Below are 15,621 nucleotides of genomic sequence, written 5' to 3'. Positions count from 1 at the left end.
AACCCAGTTAGCTGAGGTTAGAGGTGCTATCTCTGGCCAAGAGAAATGGAAAGATTGCAGAAAAGTGACGGTCTGAGTTTTAGACCATTTTTATCTCCAAAGTCTCCAAAATTACTAGAGGTTCTTTGTCTATTTTCTAATAAATAAGAAGGGCTATTATCCTTTCCCCTTGTTTTTTTTTCAGCATGTTGCCAACAGAGTAGTAATGCATAAATAGTAATGCATAAACTACAAAAGGCCCAGTGCTAGGTTGTCTGTTAATCAGCAAAGTAGGCACTCTCAGCGCATCCTGCTCATTTGTTGAGTAAGGGGTCCCCATGACCAAAGAAAGACCACACATAGGTGATGGGATGTGCAAAGTGGAACCTGAGAACGGCTTTTCCTTTACTTATAATAGTATTGCCTTTGACAAAATTCAAAGAAGATCTGTGGATTGGTGTTGTATCAGTGTTAATTTCCTGGTTTAAATCATTATATTACAGTTATGAAAAAACAACCATTAAGGAAAGTTGAATAAAGGTATAAAGGTGATCTGCATCCTATTTTTGCAACTTTTTTTGTATGACAAATTATTTCAAAATTAAAAAGTTTAAAAACTAGAATTTATTTAAAGTAACAACAAAAAAGAATATTGCCATTAAAATTTAAATGACACTAAGCCCATTTACTGAAAGGCTCCGATGCCAGTTTTCCAGGATGCACTTGGAGAGGCTGTTCTGCCACGGCCACAACTAAGGAAGGTACTGAGACACGTGTGGAGTCTAAGCTTGATTTCAAACCTCCTATTCTCTGGTAAACAAAAGACTTCAAGTGTATGGGGTGTGGTGTTAGCTATGTGAGGGCTGCAGGGACAAGAGCTGTCAAATCTACAATGGCACCTTCTCTGACGACCAGAGGAGCGAGGCAGACATAATGCTCCCCCAGCATCCATGTGCTCCTTCGTGTTACCCGCCAGCCTCCCAAGAACTGAATGGGAACATGAGCAGAGGTGATGTGTAAGAGTCAGTGAGGTGACTCCAGATCCCTGTTCCTCTGTCACCAGGTGGTGACACAAGCTAATGGAGACTGGATTCCTGAGTCAACAGATGGAGTAGACTCCTGCCAAATCGTGTAGTACTTTAGCAAAATTAACTTTTATTGTGTTAAGCCATAGAGATTTCTGAGTCTGTGTGCTGTGACAACTAGCATTTCTTAAGATAATCCCTATAAAGACAGTTCCATTTAGAGAATAATTAACCTAGAACTAAGAAAAAAGCCAAAGTGCTAAAAATTATCAAGTCACAATAAAATATTTGTAGAGAAGAAAGAAAATATCCAAGCCTTCTTTATTTCTAGTTGTTTCCTCCATTTTCCTACAAAGAAAACAGAAGTAAGCAAATATTTACATAGAAAAATACTGCCACACTGCCTGTGTTAGGCAAAAAAAAGAAAACAAATGAGGCCGGGTGTGGTGGCTCACACCTGTAATCCCAGCACTTTGGAAGGCTGAGACAGGTGCATCATCTGAGGTCGGGAGTTCAAGACCAGCCTGGCCAACATGGTGAAACCCCGTCTCTACTAAAAACATAAAAAATTAGCTGGGTGTGGTGGCGCATACCTGTAATCCCAGCTACTCGGGAGGCTGGGGCAGGAGAATCGCTTGAACCTGGGAGGCGGAGATTGCAGTGAGCCAAGATCACACCATTGCACTCCAGCCTGGGCAACAAGAGTGAAACTCCCTCTCAAAGAAAAAGTAAAAAGAAAAAAAAAAAAAGAAAACAAACAAAATGCCCATAAATTAGGAAAAGAATATGGCCATTCAATGACATACCCTCTGGGGACCCCCAGGTATTGCCCCTGATGTGATGTGTGCTGCACCCACAATGCTCCCCTCCAGCATGGCTCTCAATTGTCCATGCTTACAGCCCTGCCATGCCACAGGGACGCCCATGCACTTTCTGTGATGGCTGATAATTGCTGATACAAGATGATAGGTACATGGTGGTCCATTATACTATCCCCTCTACTTATGTGAGTTTGGAGTTTTCTATAGTACAAAGTTTTAAAAATAAGTATTTCAGAAAAAAATTGCCATAATTAAAACAGACTTACCCTTGCAACAAACAGAAATTATCACTCTCACTAAAAGAAGCAAGAAAACTAACTCATACAGATAAAGCAACTAGCCTAGTACATCACTGGTCAGAATGGGTTGCTAACAGATTAACTCATTAGTCTACTATAATCATTCACATAAATTCAGTGGTAATCGAAGCTATCTGTATCTGGATTAATTGAAGAGAGTTCATAACCTTCTCTGAAAAACAAAGATACTAAATTGGAAGCATTCCCACCAGACCTCATTTCCTAGGCTGTATTACAGATCCTAAAATTATGGGTTCTTGTTTTGTTACTGAAATTAAATTTAAGTGTTATATCATAACATAGCTAAACATTCTAATAACCAAAAGCACTCTTTGAAATAACTTTATTCCAAACTACAGATTAAAATGAAATACATAAGCATGATCCATAAGCATTTATTAATTTTCTGAATCATGATTACTTTCTAAAATAATGTAATCTCACTTTAAAAGCACTGTTAATATTGATTAATGCTTTTAAAGAAAAAGGGTTTTTTTAGCAATGTAAGAGACTTTTATTTGCGTATGTATAAAACCAAAGCCTCCCTTACCAACTTAACCTTTTATTCAACAGATTTTCTTTTTTAATGAGCTTTTTCAGGTTGAATAGATTATTTTTCCCAGCCCATCAAATACAGAGAATGTTTCTGACAGAGAAAAATACAGGTTCTGGAGATGAGCCAGTGTGACTCCCAGAGCTCTGGCCTGGAGAAACAGAACAGAATGGGTAAGCACTGAACAATGGCTTTACACACAGGTACTGAGAGACTCTCCTTAACACCATCCAAGCTTTGAGGACAGAGCCCACAGATAGACCTGTAAACCCCTGCAACTACACTGAACTGAGCTGGCCTTCGAAGAACAAATGGCAAGGACTTGAATACTTTCCAGAGCAGCTCACTCCTGGAGGACCCAGTGCCACTGCATTAGTCCATTTTCATACTACTATAAAGACATATTCAAGACCAGGTAATTTATTTTTAAAAAAGAGGTTTAATGGACTCACAGTTCCACATGGCTGGGGAGGCCTCACAATCATGGCAGAAGTGGAAGGAGCAAAGGCACATCTCACATGGTGGCAAGCAAGACAACATGTGCAGGGGAACTGCCCTTTATAAACCATCAGATCTCCTGAGACTTGTTCACTATCATGAGAACAGCACAGGAAAACCCTCCCACTGGGTCTCTCCCACAACATGGGAAGATTATGGGAGCTAATATAAAATTCAAGATGAGATTCGGGTGGGGACACAGCCAAATCATATCAGCCACCCACTGATCTGAGAAATTCTGGAGCTTTATTTGTTTAAACAGACCATATTATAAATTGGAAAGAAATCATATTTAAGGAAGTTCAGTCCGAAAAAAATCTAAAGCAGTGCAGCCTGAAACACTGTTTTCTACTGGGGCCCAGCTCTCTCACTGAGCCATGTCACATGACCTTGAACAAGCCATTTGAGGCCATCCCCATGCCCCTCCCCTCTCATGATAGCTCTGAGGGTCATGTGCATGGATTTGAAACTTTAAAACTGTTTGTTCTCAAACGTGTTTTTATGAGCAATGATGCTCTGTTATTATAATCCTCCTTCACATATAACAATTTCATTTTTCAAAAGCAAGGTTTACTTTTGGAATTATACATTTCCAAAACAACAGCTTTCTAAATTTCATTTTTAAAAAGTGAATAAACTTTTGGAAAGAATGCCAGAGCTACTATCCAAAGAGAGATGTCTGATTAGAAGTTTATGAATTAACCACTGTCTAATTGTTAAACAAGTATGCTATTTGTCTGTTTAGATCATATACCTTTCACAGTAATTATAAGCCACTAAGTAAAAATTATTTGAATTTCATAAGCTTACTTTAATTTTTAGAGTATTCTTACTTCACACTCAAAAATCAACATATTACTTTCATATATTAGCATACTTTAGACTAATATTTGAGTTCAAAGACAGCTAATTTATGAGTCTGTTTGTTTTGAGACAGAGTCTCACTCTGTCACCCAGGTTGGAGTTTGGTGGTACAATCTTGACTCACTGCAGCCTCGACCTCCCAGGCTCAGATGATCCTCCCACTGCAGCCTCCCAAGCAGCTGAGATTATAGGCATACGCCATAATACCCAGCTAATTTTTTGTAGAGACAGGGTTTCACCATGTTGCCCAGGCTCTTCTCAAACTCCTGGGCTCAAGCAATATGCCCACCTCAGCTTCCCAAAGTGCTGGAATTACAGGCATGAGCCACTGTGCCTGGCCTGTTCTTTAATTAATTAATTAATTAAGTCAATGCCATGTGGCCACAACCCACCTGCTAAAAGCCCCAAGCTGCAGCTGGGTGATCCCTTTTTGCTTCAGGAAGTCTCAGACACACTGGCAAAAATTCTGTTTCTTAAGCAAGTCAGCCAACAACTGCTTCTGAACAACTCTCTCCTCTATTCCCCAGTGCCATTTAGTCCCTAAACAGACATGAAAGCATCCATCGTTCTGCTCTAAATTCAGCAAAAATCCACAATTTATCATACTATTTTTAGTCCCACCCCATATCTGCATAGAGTTTTGAAGTCTACAAAGCATTTTTCCTATTGTGTCTCCCTTTCTACTGCTTCATACTGATGAAATTCAGATGCTACTCCTGATATCCAAAACAGGTCTACAAGCTGGAGTTGAGAGTGCTTCATCAAAAATGAGACCAAAGTGCTCCAGCAGGATGGAAATGTCAAAGCTAGTAGAGTCCGCTTATGTGTGCCAGCCCCCTGAGACTACACAGGACAAGGCAGCCCAGGTAGAGACACACTGCTCAAAAGTGGAGCTAGGAGTGTTACCCGTGTATCCCTGAAAGGGTCCTTTGGTCCCCTGAGGCCCTCCAGGCTGCACCTGCCTTGGTCTAAAAGCTGGATGGGCCCCTCCAGACTCAGCCTGCCAGCTCCTGAATAGGAGCCAAGTACGCACCGGAAAGTAAAAATGTTGTCCAAGATTGTGACTGACTTTTAATCCTAGGAGTTACTCTACCTTACTAAAGATTGTAAACTGAATAAAACCAAAATGGCATTTTTCTTTTATTGCTTTAGAAAATATTTTTATAGCTATTATTTTCCAGCTAATATTTATTGGGAATCCCCCAAATGCCTAGAAGTGCACTTAATTTCAAGGACGGGGTATATAAGTTTATGCAAAGACTCAAATGCAGACACTTCTCAGTGCCTGCATGCTGCCCCCTGGGCCCGCCCTGTGTCAGCCCCAACCACTGCGGACAGTTCCACGTTAGCTTCAGCTCAGCTGACAGTCAGTACTCCTCACCATGCACTGCAGGTCTTTTTGTCATGAGGCCTTCTCAGAAGCCATGGAAGCCTGCTGGCCTGCTTGAACTGCCAAGGCAGACAGGAACCAGTGGCTAAAGGCCCTACCTCTCATCCTCTGGACACATACCCTGGAAAGCATTCTGTCCACTTCAAATAAGTGGGCTGGTTTGAAAGACCCCAGATCTACCTCCATCCCTGCCCAGCTACAAGAATCTGGCAAGCCCTATGCCCTAATCTTTTCGGGCAGTGTTCTTAGCCTAGATCTTGGACTATGCCCCAAAAGGATGACAGAGCCTACTAAAACCACGATTCTCAATCTTAGCTACAGTTTAGAAGCACCTGGAGAGCTTTGAAAAGTCTTGATGCTCAGACCACTCTCCAGAAAAATTTCACTGAACCGTTTTGGGGAGGGGCCCAAGCTGCACAGGGCTCAGCCTATGCTGGGACCTGAAAGTTCTAACGTTGGCCAGGAGCAAGATGCAGTGAGACAACTCTCAAAGGGGGCAGTCATGAGAGGGTTAAGACAAACCCTCTCTTTATCAGAATATACTGGAGGCAAAGGAGCCACAGAAAGACAGCTAGGCAGATTATGTACCAACAATTTTTAAAACTACCAGCTGTTGGCTGGGAGCGATGGCTCACGCCTATAATCCCAGCACTTTGGGAGGCGGAGGCAGGCAGATTGCCTGAGGTCGGGAGTTCAAGACCAGCCTGCCCAACATAGTGAAACCCCTCTCTACTAAAAATACAAAAATTAGCTCAGTGTGGTGGCACATGCCTATAATCCCAGCTACTCTGGAAGCTGAGGCAGGAGAATCACTTGAACCCCGGAGGCGGAGGTTGCAGTGAGCCAAGATCACACCACTGTACTCCAGCCGGTGTAACAGAGTGAGACTCCATCTAAAAACAAACAAACCAAACAAACAAACAAAAACTAACCAGCTGTTTTAACAGGTTTTTTGAAAATCCACCTCTTGCCACTGCTCTGAAATGGTATCCTTTATTATATTCTCAACTTCCCATAAATAATCAGCTTCTCTTTCAGGTTTTTCATCTAGTCTGTTAATAGGTTTCTCTCCTGCTCTGCCAGTACCATCTGTTGCATTACTAGAGTGTTGAAACACATTTTTATATTTAGGAAGACCAGTACCCTCTGTGAGATTTTTTAAAATTACATTTATCTTTTTAATTCCACTGGAATTTATTCTAAGGTATGGTATAAAGGATCTAAAATCATTAATTTTCCATAATTGCAACCAGTTGCCCAATTACTACCTGCTGAGAAATCCTCCATCTGCCTTTAGTTTGTAATGCCTGCTTTATCACATGTTACAACCATACACAGCAAATAGCACATAGTCAATTCTGAGCTGCCTCTTGCTTTCCCATAATTGGTCTAAGATCCCAGCCCTTGGGGAACTTATATTTTGGCAGGGGAAAGAGACAATAAATGTAAAAAGTAAATAACCAATAGATACAGTGACAATATTTTAAAAGATAAGTCTGACAAAGGAAATCAGAAGTGGAGCAGCATGGGGCACTGGGGGTTCAGTGCAGGGCAGCTGCAGCATGAAGTAGGGTGATCAGCGTGCAGGCCAGAAGTACAGAGCGGGAGGGTAGATTTCATCACGGAGAAGGATGGCCAGGATGTGGGCAGGGAGGACGGGGCCGTGATAGGCTGCAACATGACAGGGTGACAGGGCTGATTTCACAGGTGTGTGACCTGAGCAAGCACACAGGGCCTCGCACTCAACTGGTTCTGCACTTAATTAAATGCTCTGCTATAGCCATGTAGAAACTGTTAACAATTTTACCTGTTTTGTTTTTGTGTTTGTTTTTGTTTTGAGACAGGGTCTTGCTCCGTCACCCAGACTGGAGTTCAGTGGTGCAGTCTCGGCTCACTGCAGCCTTGACCTCCTGGGCCCAAGTAATCCTCCCAACTCAGCCTCCTGAGTAGCAGGGACTACAGACGTGCACCACCACAGTGGGCTAGGTTTTTGGTGTGTTGTTTTGTTTAAATTTTGTAAAGATAACATCTCCCTGCGTTGCCCAGCCTAGTCTCAAACTCCTGGGCTCAAGCAATCCACTTGCCTCCACCTCCCAAAGTGCTGGAATTACAGGCATGAGCCACTCATCCAGCCCAATTTTACCTTCGAATGTGTGTTTTGTAGGTGAAGTCCAACAGGACTGTGGTGCATGAGCATAAGCAGAGGTGATACACACAATTTGGGGGTCTGACGCCTTTCCCTGCTGCCCACTGAGCACAGCACTTGGGATTCCATGAGCACAGCACTGGGTGGGCCCACAATGGGTGGGGGTTCAGCGACACTCAACTCACATGTACAGTAAGCGTGTTACTTCTACAACTGAGTAAGGGGGTGCTGACAGCCCCAAGAGCCCACACTTTCCATCTGAACCAGAACTTGCCTTGAACACAGAAAGAGCAATGGTGTTCTAAGAAAGATGAATGGCTTTGGGAGGCCAAGGCGGGTGGATCACGAGGTCAGGAGACTGAGACCATCTTGGCTAACACAGTGAAACCCTATCTCTACTAAAAATACAAAAATTAGCCGGGCTTGGTGGCGGGCGCCTGTAGTCCCAGCTACTCGGGAGGCTGAGACAGGAGAATGGTGTGAACCCGGGAGGCGGACGCTGCAGTGAGCGGAGATCGCGCCACTGCACTCCAACCTGGGTGACAGAGCAAGACTCCATCTCAAAAAAAAAAAAGAAAGAAAGATGAATGGCTGAGAAAGCCCATCAGAGTCTTTCTCGCTCGAGTCTTGTCTTGTGTTAGCCACCACTTCCCCTGGACATGCTGACTCAGAAAGCAAACAAGGCGACCCACGGCTCCCCGACCTGACAGTCCCTCCTGACTCATCAGTGAACTGAACAAGACAGTGGTGGCAGGACATGTGTGAGACAAAAAGAAGGAATATGTTAGTTCCTACTGTTCTGGTAAGAATGAAATTCATATGATGTAGGAGCTACAAAATACAAACTGTGTAATTCTGGTCATTCCACATACAAGTTAAATTTGCATTTTTTTTTTTTTTTGAGATGGAGTCTTTCTCTGTTGCCCAGGCTGGAGTGCAGTGGCGCAATCTCAGCTCACTGCAAGCTCTGCCTCCCGGGTTCACGCCATTCTCCTGCCTCAGCCTCCCGAGTAGCTGGGACTACAAGCCGCTGCCACCACACCCGGCTGATTTTTTGTATTTTTAGTAGAGACGAGGTTTCACCGTGTTAGGTAGGATGGTCTCAATCTCCTGACCTCGTGATCCGCCCGCCTCGGCCTTAAATTTGCATTTAAAACTGGCACTGCACAATATAAATGGTAAAATTCACGCTAATAAATTTTTTATTTGTCCTTGGTTATAATGACTTAGAAAATAGAAGCACCATGACAAGTGGAGGAGGAAGAGAGAGAGATGAAAGAAGAGAAAATGATTTGCCTTTTAGTGCCTTTAAAAGTACTTTTCTACTGCTTTTTGAACAAGGAATCTGGCATTTTTCATTTTACACTGAGCCCTGAAAATGCTCTAATTCAGCCTATGGGTGACCTAGGAAAAAGGTCCCCAAGCAAGGCACTGGGCACTCTCTTGTCATCCTGGTCCCTCGCTGTACATCCCAGATCATTGCTCCCAAACTCAGCTGCAGATGCAACCATCTCTGGTCCCATTCCCAGAGAATCTGGTGTCATTGGCTTGGGGTACAGCCTATGCACTGGGAATTTTCACAGCAACTCAGGTGATTCTAATGCACATTCAAGGTTGAAAACCAGTGGCTTAGGTCAAAGCTACCAAGTACTAAGCACACCTGCCCACCAACAGCCACAGATCCTGCAGTTGGCCTCCCAGCAAGGCCTGCCATGGTATCAGAGAAGACTGCACCAGCTTCCTATACCCGTGACCTGGTCTTTTATCTATAATATGAGCCAACAACGAAGGACCACTGGCTATTTGAGGGAGATTATCAGCACCAAAGAGAAGGGATCAGGTGAACAAAGAGAACAACTGGTCCTGCAGGGCCAACAGTGATTCAGGGAACAGAAGAGATCTTTTCAAAGCCCTGCTCCTGATGTGGGCCCCATCTAGGTTGATGACACCACTCTCCCCTGGCCCCTGCCCATCTGTTCCTGCTCTGTTCCTCTCTACCCTGGCCCAGTGCAGCAGTTCTCACCTTTCAGGTCTTTCTGCCTCCTTTACCTCGCCCAGTCCAATCTATCTGCCATCCTGCTACAAGAGGGTCACAGCTGAGGACTACTTCTGACCTTCCCTTCACTGCAAATCCCTCCTCAGTGGCTGCTCACTGCCCACCACCAAAGAACAAAGGTACACGCTCCTTACCAGGACACAGCATTGCCACCATCTGGCTGCCTCTCCATCCTCATCACCCTCCCCACCCCCTGCTTTCTTGCCCCATCAGGCTCACCTGCTTTCATTCCCCAGGAGGTTCAAGCCTCCATGCTCATGTCCTGATCTTCTGGGCATGCACCACCCTTGCCCCAAGCTTTCAGACCCAGCTGCCTCTTCCTCAACCTTCGAGATGCAACTAAGACATCTGTTCTGTGCTCAGGGACACCTATTCTGACGACCAAGTCCCCACCAAACCTCCCTGTATTCCACTCACTCCCTCAGCACTGGGCAAATAACATCCTCTCGGAACTGCCCCAATGTGACTTCCATCTCCCTAAGGGAGAAGCTCTTGAAGAAAAAAACCATGGCTTATCGCTCTTTCTAGCACCCACCACACAGAAATCTGGCATATGAAAAGTAGTTAATAAATATTTATTAAAAAGGAACCAAATGGAGGCAACCACCCCAATTTCTACATGTAAAGTTAAGGGTCAAGTATAGAAATGAGCCTCTCACTCAAAGCCAATGAAAACACCAATACATTTTGGAAAATAGATATTCACGATGAAAATTAAGTTATTTGCATTTGTTATTTCTGAAATACTTGGCCTTTGAGACTCTCAGCTTGATTGATTAGAAGAGCAGAGAAAGTTGGAATTCCTTTTCCCCATTGTCAGAGCTTTACTTTGTTCTGCTGAGCTCAAGTTAAAGCCAAATGTAAGTGGTTCATCTCAGAAGGTCAGGGCTGATGAGCCTGAAATGCAATGGGGTCCATATGGCTCATTAACATGCATGCCCTCCTCTCTCGACATCTGATTTCCATCAGCATACAAAGACTGATGCCTGCAAAGTTCCTAAGGGTCCCCAGTGGAGATTTCAAAACCATGTTGGGTTGTGGGTTTTTTCTGGAGAATAAAGTCTAACGAAAAACACTGTCAACAGAGACAGCCAATGAGGGCACATGAGGAAGGCAGACCTATGAATGGCCAACTGTCAACACCACAGAGTCACCGGTTCCTAGCACCAGAAAGGCCCCATAGGATCACCTGGCCCAACCCTCTAACCCGACACACGAAGACACCAAATCCAAGAGGCTCTGTGATGTGACCAAAGTCAGTTAGTAGGAGTCCTGCCAGAATTCCCAGGCACCCAACTCCCAGACCTACTTTAGGCTACTCCTCTTTTCCTTCCTTTAGTTCCTCAAGGGTTTTCATGAGAAAAATAAGGGACAAAACTGCACTCAGCATCATTTGTATTGCCCCAGCCTTTAACAGAGAGACAGATGGGGTGAATGGTAGATTCAGGACTATAGGAAGCCCAGGGACCCCCTTGAGATGCTGCCCACAAGCTCCATGGGAAGGTGTGTGCACAGCAGCAGGCATCTGCACAAGGAAAGCCCCTTTCCTTACAAACCCATGAGGACATTCTTCCATGATGGGCATTTCAGCCACCTACAGAACAAATGCCAGACCAAAGCCAGCTGCCAACTCGTCACAGGCGTTGACAGCCACAAAGACGGGGTACATAGTGAAGGTGTGTCATGCCTGCCAGAGCCTTGTACCTGTCCAGTGAAGCCTCGCTTCTGCTTTGGTCTCTCGCAGGGCCTTGGACACAAATGTAAGGTAGACGCCTAACAACAGGCCTCCACTATCTGCAGCAGCAATCCAAGGCCTTGGATGATCTCATTTCAAATGCCAAGCATTCCACGTCTCTAGGAAGGATGAAGGAAAAAATACCCTCAGAATTACTATTTATACACTATGCCCAGAATCTTAAACTGATGACTGAAACATGTCCACTCTGCCATATGCTAAAATACTGACATTTCATTTTTAGCGCCTTGAAATATATAGTCCTTAAAACACTATGAAAAAGGAACCCATCAAAGCCCCAAACTGACTCCCAGTGTGGTTCCTGTTGTTGCTGTTATTTTTCAGGCTGAAGGCCACAGACCTTTTATCCTTACCCATAACCCAGGTACCAAAACATAAAAATGAATGCCACATTTCTGCAAAACACCACTTCAGCCAGGAATAGGATTCCAATGTAGTGTAAATGTTAAGAAACCTCTGTGGTTCCTTTGTATAGTATTCCACTATTAACAGGCAAACCTGGGAATTCTAGGAATGCAATTAAGCATTAAAAACAAAAACACCCAACAACAGGCACACAGAGACTTCATTTTAGGTATTGAGGCCACATCTCCAAAGCTTGCAGGAGCTGGTATCTAAATCTATCTCATTTTCCCAGAACTGGTACGAAGACACAACTGGCCACATGCCTCTGCTTCTGGTCCAGGCACTGCCATCTAGAGTCACACACAGATTTCTCCCAGCAGGTATGTAAATTAGGAGACCAGTTCCTCCTTGTTTCCATTTCTGCAGGTGAAAAATTAGATGCTTCAATAAAACTCCTGATGCTGCACTCCTCTCCAAGTCCCGAATTTATCTCTCTCTCTCTCTCTCTCATCTATCTACCTAACTTTATAGAACTCCATGTACCACAGTTGATTGATTGATTGATTCAATGATAGGTTGATTTACAGACAAGTTCTCACTTTGTTGCCCAAGCCGGAGTCCAGACGCACGATCATGGCTCACTGTGGCCTCAACCCCCTGGGTTCAAGCGATTCTTCGCCTCAGCCTTCCAACTGGCTGGGACTACACACGTGCACCACCACATTCTGCTAATTTTTTTTTATTATTTGTAGAGATGGAGTCTTGCTATGTTGCACAGGCAGGTCTCAAACTCCTGGGCTCATGCGATATTCCTGCCTTGGGCTCCCAAAGTCTTGGGATTATAAACGTGAGCCACTGCGCCCAGCCCCATATGCCACGGTTGAATGAAGTAAGCTGAGCTCTGACCTGATTCCTTTCCTCCTCCTTCCCTTGATTTGCCTAATGTCACGCCTCAGTATGGAACTGATTTATCTCAAATCTATCCTGGGTACTGAAATAGACTTGGAATGAATTCCTGAATGGACGTCTCATCTCACCTGATGCCAAGTAAAGGAACCAAGATGAGAAATGAATCTACACAGGTTCCAGGCAACTCTTTCAGGTCTATTATTCTTAACCTTTGATGATTCCTCCTCCTGCTTCATTTTATTAAATTCTATTAAGAAAGACATGAAAGAAGCATAAAAGAAAAGTTGGCTGAGCCTACCTGGTATTTTATTCACAGGTCACATCTGGGAGGTATACATGTTCTGTTTGTTAAACCTGACAGTTTTCCCAAAATATCTCCTTCTTGGAGAAAGCTACATAGTTTTGAGGCAATTTTATCGTTAACAATAATTCTCACTCAGTGAGACACTAACTTAGAACAAGTCCCTGTAAAACTCCCAGTTTAGCCATTTATTGAATAATATAATTCCACCAACTTAAAGATTGTAGAGCCTATATCAACATGCGCTAAAGTGAGGTGTTGTTGTATCATTCTCTGTACTTCTAGTATGTTTGAAATACTTCAAATTTTAAAAACAATAACAAACATTATAAAAGAGCAATTTTCTATTACCTAGAAAATCTAGATCCACAAAAGGAGATGCAAAAAAAGTAATTTTGCATCATCATTAGTAAGAGCAAAAAATTGCGACCAACTCCACAAATCCATCAAAAGGAAAATAGCTACACAAAATGCAGTATATTCATAGGAGAGAATCCCATCTTGCAGTTAGAATGAATGATCTAGCTGCATATGTAACCACACAAATGCCCTTGTGGAGTGGGAAAGAAAGCATGTTTCAGAAAAACATAGGCAATACGGGACCATTTCTGTCAAGCACTTGTGCACATACAAGCGCATGTACACACACATACACATACACACAAACACACACCCTGAATCTAACCTTAAGGAAACATCAGACAAACCCAAATTAAGGGACATGCTTCAAAATAATGGGCTTGTATTCTTCCAGAGACTCAAGGTCATGAAAATCAAGGAAAGACTGAGGAAATGATCCAGAATGAAGGACGCTAAAGACACATGACAACCAAATACAACGCATGATTCTGAACTGGATCCTTTCACTATGAGGACCTTCTTGGGACTCTCTTCCAGCATGGCTGAAGACAACTCTTCATACAAGATGGTAGCAACAAGTCATAGGCGCAGTTGCACCAAATTCACAGAAGATTAATTGAAAATTCTCATCAATAGCTTCAATCAAAAACTTTACTCAGATTATGCTATCAAACAAAAACTTGCTTTAGAAATCAATACAGAAGATCCACCCAGAATCCAGATTTGGTTTCAGAATCGAAGAGCTAGGCACAGATTCCAGGAAAGACCAGACCTGAGACTTTAGAGTCAAGCCAGAGCCATAAGCAAGATCAACCTGGTAGAGAAGCCAGACGGTGTCGTACTACCTATAGCACCTCTCAACTATGCACTCTCGACAAGGCATTTATGAAAAACCCATACCCTGGGATTGATTCCAGAGAACAAATTGCTAAATAAATTGGTGCTCCAGGCTGAGCATGGTGGCTCACACCTGTAATCCCAACACTTTGGGAGGCTGAGGCGGGTGGATCACCTAAGGTCAGGAGTTCGAAACCAGTCTGACCAACATGGAGAAACCCCATCTCTACTAAAAATACAAAATTAGCCGGGCATGGTGGCACATGCCTGCAATCCCAGCTACTGGGGAGGCTGAGGCGGGAGAATGACTTGAACCCAGGAGGCAGAGGTTGCGGTTAGCAGAGATCGCGCCATTGCACTCCAGTCTGGGCAACAAGAAAGAAACTCTGTCTCAAAAAAAAAAGAAGAAGAAAAGAAAAAAAAAAAAAAAGAAGGAAAGAAATTGGTGCTCCAGAGTCAAGAGTCCAAATTTGGTTCCAAAATCAAAGATCTAGATTTCATCTTCAGAGAAAAAGGGAACCTGTTGTGTCCTTAGAAAAAGAAGACCAGGGGCAAGATCTCTGAGGGACTTCAAGGTACAGAAGACACATACAATAGCACCAACCTCACTAGCAACTCTCACTTCTCTAGAGCCAGAACATGGTGAAAACACTCAAGTTCAGTGTATTTAGTATTATCAACTTGGGTCCCAAATCTCTCTCACGGTCTTCCTGGGAGTCGATCCTTCTGCTGAAACTGCAAGCTAAGCCTTCTGAAGAGGGTAAAGAACTTGGCCAGGTGTGGTGGCTCATACTTGTAATCTCAGCACTTTGGGAGGCAGAGGCAGGAATATTGCTTGAGCCCAGGAGATTGAAACCAGCCTGAGCAACATAGCAAGACCCTGTCTCTATGATAAAAAATAAAATAAAATAAATAAAAAGAACTGTAGGAGGCAGAGATAGGTACAAGAGGCACCACACTACCCTACTGACAGCCTGGATCCAGAGTTCCGCAGACCTTGAGACAATGAAAATAAACTTAATAATAATAGTAATAAAAGACCTCCTTGGGATAACTGGTAAATTACGAATGGAGTCTGAAGATGGCTGCTAGTAAAATGTCAATGCTAATTTTATGATTTTGACAGCTGTTTTGGGGCTTCTATAAGAGAATGTCCCTGTTTGCAGGAAATATACTAATGAATTCAGGGGTGAGAAGGCATCAGGCCAACAACTTACTCTCAAGTGATTTCAGAAAATAAAGTCCCTGATACTGTTCTCCCAGCCTGTCTGCAAGTAAAAACATCATACACCTTATACCATACTAAAACTAACTCAAAATGGATCAAATATCTAAATGTAAAAGCTAAAACTATAAAACTCTCAGAAGAAAACATAAAGAAAAAGCTTCATGATTTAGATTTGGCAATGATTTCTTAGCTATAATATCAAAAGCACAGGCAACAAAAGCAAAAATAGACAAATTGGATTTCATCAGAATTAA

At 43.3% G+C, this 15,621-nt stretch overlaps 1 protein-coding gene and 1 pseudogene across 1 annotated transcript in view; one reads left to right on the top strand and one right to left on the bottom strand.

Moving 5' to 3' along the window:
* The window catches only part of DTD1 (D-aminoacyl-tRNA deacylase 1), a 176,727-nt gene that overhangs the window by 109,274 nt on the left and 51,832 nt on the right, over positions 1-15,621 (bottom strand). The gene's annotated exons all lie outside the window — the stretch shown is intronic.
* LOC100458515 (double homeobox protein A-like) lies at positions 13,841-14,785 on the top strand (annotated as a pseudogene).

This window comes from Pongo abelii, chromosome 21 (genome assembly GCF_028885655.2).
Source record: "Pongo abelii isolate AG06213 chromosome 21, NHGRI_mPonAbe1-v2.0_pri, whole genome shotgun sequence".
In the NCBI taxonomy this organism is placed as follows: Eukaryota; Metazoa; Chordata; class Mammalia; order Primates; family Hominidae; genus Pongo; species Pongo abelii.
Note: the sequence above shows the minus strand (reverse complement) of the source record. Positions and strands in the feature narration are given on the sequence as shown.